Genomic DNA, 5645 nt, shown 5'->3' on the forward strand with positions numbered 1-5645 from the left:
AGTATCTACTAGTCTCAACCCACTATGATTAGACCGGCTAGAGTTACAACAGTAAAACAATTGGATAGACATAACCTATCTCTCCAAAATATATCATAAGCCTCTAAAAGCAAGTCTTCAAAACAAGTGCATAATATAAGTGTTTCCAAAAAAAAGGAGAGAGCCTAAAATTAAAGCAGAATAAAAGGTTTTCTTCGCTGTCCTTCCAAATAAACCTCACACTCACTGAGAAGAATCGGGACCTGCACCTGAAAAGTAATAATTCTCAAAACGGGTGAGAACATCATCCCTTACAGGGTTCTCCGCTAGACAATAATTCCAAATAGAAACTATGTAAAACCACATGAACCCGCTAGGCAATCCTAATCTCCATTCATACAAAGTTCAAGCCTATGGTTCTTACTACTCCGATCAAAGTAGATAAACTAAATCTCAACTATATTAGTGATCTTTAAATCTAAGTTCTTCCTGATACAAGCCATCATCTCACTTAATATCATAATTTCTCAATTTTTAGTAATTCAATATCAAAGCTTAGTTTCAATGTTTTCAATTTATTCTCAATTTTTTCACAAACCTCAATCACTATATATCATCAAGAACAACCCTGAGCATCACCACCACCAGCATAAGGAATCTCTAAGTTGTGCAAACACATACAAGACAATACAAGAAATACACAAATAGAGATAAAATGTAAAGCAATTAGTTCAATTAACATATAGATACATTTATTCAATAAGGCAAGCTAAATACAAGATATACACCCAAACAATATACTCAAATGCAAATGATGTATGCCTGTCCTACTGGCAATGAGCTCACGTGTTGGTTAATCTGCCAGAACTCGACACATCCGGTAGCTAACCCGGATATTGTTTCTCTGTCGCGCATCTTCAGGAGGTCTATAATCGGGAGAGTGTGCCTTACCACCTTCTCCTGGAAACAAACACCAAGGGAATCTTATCGAGGATTAGTGCCCTACCACCTTACAGACAGAGAGTGAATGTGTGGAAAAATATCGGGCAAATTAGTACCCTACCACTTTCAAATATCGAAAAAATTAGTGTCCTACAACATTTTCCACATCCTTTAAAACACAATTAACGAGAATGTGAGGAAATAAATCGGAGGATGAGTGTCCTACCACCTTTCCCACATCCCTCAAAACATGAGAGGAAATCCTTCATCCTCAACTTGCCTCTCCGTGAGCGGGATGAAACTACCGTCTTCACCTACAACCAACAAGCTCAAATACCAACCGAGAGCAAACGAGACAAAACCACAATCCTTGCATCTACTCTGGAAGCTCAAATACCAATAGGGAGCAAGCAGGAAAAACCACAATCCCTGCATCTACCCCAGAAGCTCAAATATCGAACAAACTCATTCTTATAATCCAATCATATCAACTCATTCTCATCATATAATCATATCAACTTAGCCTCATCATTCAATCATAGTAACTCATTCTATTCATTCACTCATCAACTCAATCTCATCATTCAAACATAACATCTTATTCTCATTATCCTCTCGAATAAACTCAATCTCGTCATTCAATCATATCATCTCATTCTCATTACTTTCTATACTCATTATAGGATTTACGAAAGTTTGAAACGTTAAAAAAAATGGTTTAGAGGCATAAGATTCGTTCCAAATCATAGAAAATAGTTATCGGATCTCAAATAGGGATTACGGAAAGGAAAAAGTAGAATGGAATAGGCAAAACAGTTAAAAATCACATTTTCAACAAAACAGGACATTCATGTGTACGCAAGCCTCATGCTTACGCGCGAGTTCCCTTTTGTGCATGCGCATGGTACGCGCACAAAAAATATTCAGTTATGGAAATGCGGGTTGTGCGTACGCATGCCTCGTGCGCACGCGCAACATCGTTTCTGTGTGTGCACATGAAACTTGCACGAAATTATTGCACTTCCGTTTCACCCATCATGAATATGCACGGCCTCAATTTTCTGCAACTTTTGCAGAATTCAGTTTTGAAACCAGATTTTCAAACATTCGTAACTTTTTCGTTAAAAATCATTTTCCGTTTGTTTTTCGAATGTCATAAAATAGACAAACCCAATTTTTATTTAAAACAAGTTCCACAGAATTTAGAGGTATGAGGACCAAGCTATGGCCCGTCGAATTTCGTCAAAAATCCATTTTTACCCAAAAATTTTTGCATAACCATTTTCACCAATTCCAATTCCAATTCATTTCAAAACCATTCCAATACCACTTCTAAGCTCCCACAACATACATTTATCGATTCCCTACCCTTTCTAATCATTTAACACCCGTTCAATCAATTTCTCAAGATAACCTCAACAAACACACTCATACAAACAAAATCCACAACCAATCATCATCAAATATCTCATTCTCATACAACATATCACACCACTTACCTCAATTACCACATAGGGGATTTTCTCACCCTATCACCGCCTCCGACCCGATTTCCAAAAATCGCAATATTCATACATCTAATTCTCAATTAAAACTTCAACAAGCATATTCGTTTTCATGCAACATAGCACCAACATATATCACAATATCCATTTGCAACAATATCATATAGCACTTCTCAATTCATTAAAAACTCATTATTTTCACTCTCAATTTCATGCCAAAACACATCAGCCTAACTCAATACTCATACTAACCATTATTCAAGCATATCAACAATCAATTTCATTCAACTTATCCTAGGGGTAAGTAACCTAGGTTTTCACATAACCTTACATAATGCCTACTCAAAACTATCACCCGTACCTTAATGTCGCAATTCCAAGCTTTCAGGCTTTTCTTTCCAAAATTTCACTAAGCCAAGCTCCCAATTACTCAATCTAACACTATATTATACAATTTGGCACAATATTAAAAATTAGGATTTTCATAAATTCATGAACCAAAAAGAAAAAAGGGTTTCCTACCTTTACCCACTGAAACTAGTGATAGATACCACCAAGAACATAAGTTAGAAAACCCCTATAACATCAAAATCACTAAAAATCCTCAATACCCAAATCAAAAAATGTGATTTCAGCTTTGAATGAGAAATTGGAGCTAAAATTTCGAGTTACTCACAAAACCATTTAAATATAATTAAAGAGGAGGAGACAAGCTTTGCGAGGCTGTAAACGACTCGTCAATCGGAGTTCCGTAGCAAAAGTTATGATGGATTGAAGGTGAGGGTGGCTAGGGTTTTCTCTCCTCTTTTTTTTCTTCTCTCAATTTCGAATCTCTCTCATAAAATGGGAGAAGAAGTGCTGAAATGTGTGTTAAGTGTGGGTATATATATGGAGCTTGGGCCCACTTAGACTCGACTCACTTGTTTTAACCCGTTAGCCCAATTTTGAGCCAAAATCTTTAAGATAAGCGTTTGAATTCGCACCTTAAATATTTTTATTTCTCCAGATTATAAATATTAAATCTCTAATCCTTTTTTGATCTCGTTTAATTTATTTATTAGTTGTCAATTAATTATTTAATATTTTGTAAAATTTTACAAACGTCAAAAAAATCTTTATTCTTCAAGTCTCACCAAAACCTTAATCTCAATAATTATATTACCACAAGAATCTCAATCAAAGTCATATTTCTCAATTTCAATAAGATATTTATTTCTCAATTTTTACCAAAAACCTTAATTTAAATAACTCCAACATAACATGAATACCAACCAAAGTCGCAACTCTCAAAGAAATCACAAAATCAAGACTTCTAGGGATTTAATATTTAAAACTTATTAAAATTTGTGCTATGTACTCTTTCTTATAATCTTGGAAAATTTTTAAAATAACCTCCCCTAAAATATAGACATAACCACCATTTAAGGTTCTCTAAAATTCAACCAACCTCATACCATATATTCTACCATTTTCCAACCTTAAATACAATATCAACTCAGATTCTCCATTCTCTTGGACATAATAATCAATCACTCAATGTCAACAAAATCTATCTTTTAACAATCATCATCAGAAACTTTAGTTTGAGTCAATCTGTTATACCATAAACCTCATATTCACACTTCATATTCCCATAACTCTTAAGTTGATAATTAATTAATTTTTTAAATCTTTAATCAATTACACTTCTTTTTCAAATTAACTTTAATTACTTATAGATACTTTTCATTATTAATCAATTCAAATAAGTTAATCTACCAAACAACTTCACAAGTTAATTCAACCAAATAAAATTCGTTTGATTTAACAAAGTTATCAAACTAACCGCAACTCCATGTTAAGCTTATTTTAATCACCCATTACTTTAAATTCACTAAAAATTCTCAAAAATATGACCCTTTAATCTGTATTAATTAAATTAAATTCCACAAAAATATCTAGTTTTTATAGAAGAAACAATAATTCTTATCTTCTTTATTATTCCAATTTCGTTCAAACTTTTATAAAAATTTTGGCAAAATTTCCCGTAAAATTCAGATATTTTCACCCTTCAAGAGTTTCATCTGAATCAAACTACTCTCAAACTCTTCTCAACCATTTCAAACACCCAACCATTCTCAACATGAATATTCCTGGCTTGTTAACTTTAATTATCTGTAAGTAATTAAATTTTCACGCACTAGCACAGTAAACAAGTTGTTCAGATCCTAATCCACCCACCAAGAGATTTCAAGCAATATTACTAATTAATTTTATTATTGGAGCATTTAATCCCTTTTTAATCCATTATCAATTTCATTCCATTTCTCCAAAATAGTCCAATTTAATTCATAAGACTCACATGCTCACTAAAAATATATTCTTCATAATGATATCGATTTTTTACAAACTCTCTTTTATTCTTATTTCGTAGCAGCGACAGCAATTCCGACCATTCATGCGGTAGCAACATCATCGAACATGGCTTACAGTTGCAGTTCTAGCAATTTCGAGGACTCCCCGCAGCAGCAACAGCCACAAACGCAGCATACAACTATGGTAACTCAACCCTAAGACATTAACGTCCCAAAATTCTCAACAACTCATGGTAGAACAGTTCCGGCGACAAACCCCAAGCAGAAGAAGCGGCGACAAACCCCAAGCAGTTCCGGCGAGCTCCAGCAGCGGCGTGTAGCTCGACGGCGGCCTCAACCAACGGAGACGGCGACGATGATGCTTCCCGCAGCAAGCCTAGCAGCGACGGTGATTTCCAACAGAGATGGTGGTGGGGGACACAACTCCGTCTCCTCTTCTCCATCGCATCTCTCTCTCTCTTCCTCCTCTGATTCTTGCTCGTGCTCTCTCTCTCTCCTCCAGCTCGATGGCAGCGACAAGAGACGGTGGCGACGAGCACGACAGCATGCGCTCCTCCTCCTCTTCCTCACGTCACTGGCTCACGTCTCTCTCTCTCTCCTCTACCCTTAGACAGCGATGGCGCGGCGGCTCTCAGCCTTGCCGGCGCCGTCCCCTCCTCCTCCCCTTCTCTTTCTTCTTCCCCTCCCCTCCTCTGTTTTTCCCTGTTTTGTGTGTGTGTGTGTGTGTGACGGTGATGGCTGGGTTAGAGGGAGGGTGAGTGTGTGGATGTGTTGGGTTAAAATTAGTGTTTAATTTAGGAATTAGGGTTTATTTTGGTATTTTGATAAAAAATGGAGGATAAAGTAGTAATTTAAAATTAAATTT

Source organism: Arachis ipaensis, chromosome B08, assembly GCF_000816755.2.
Source record: "Arachis ipaensis cultivar K30076 chromosome B08, Araip1.1, whole genome shotgun sequence".
Classification (NCBI taxonomy): Eukaryota; Viridiplantae; Streptophyta; class Magnoliopsida; order Fabales; family Fabaceae; genus Arachis; species Arachis ipaensis.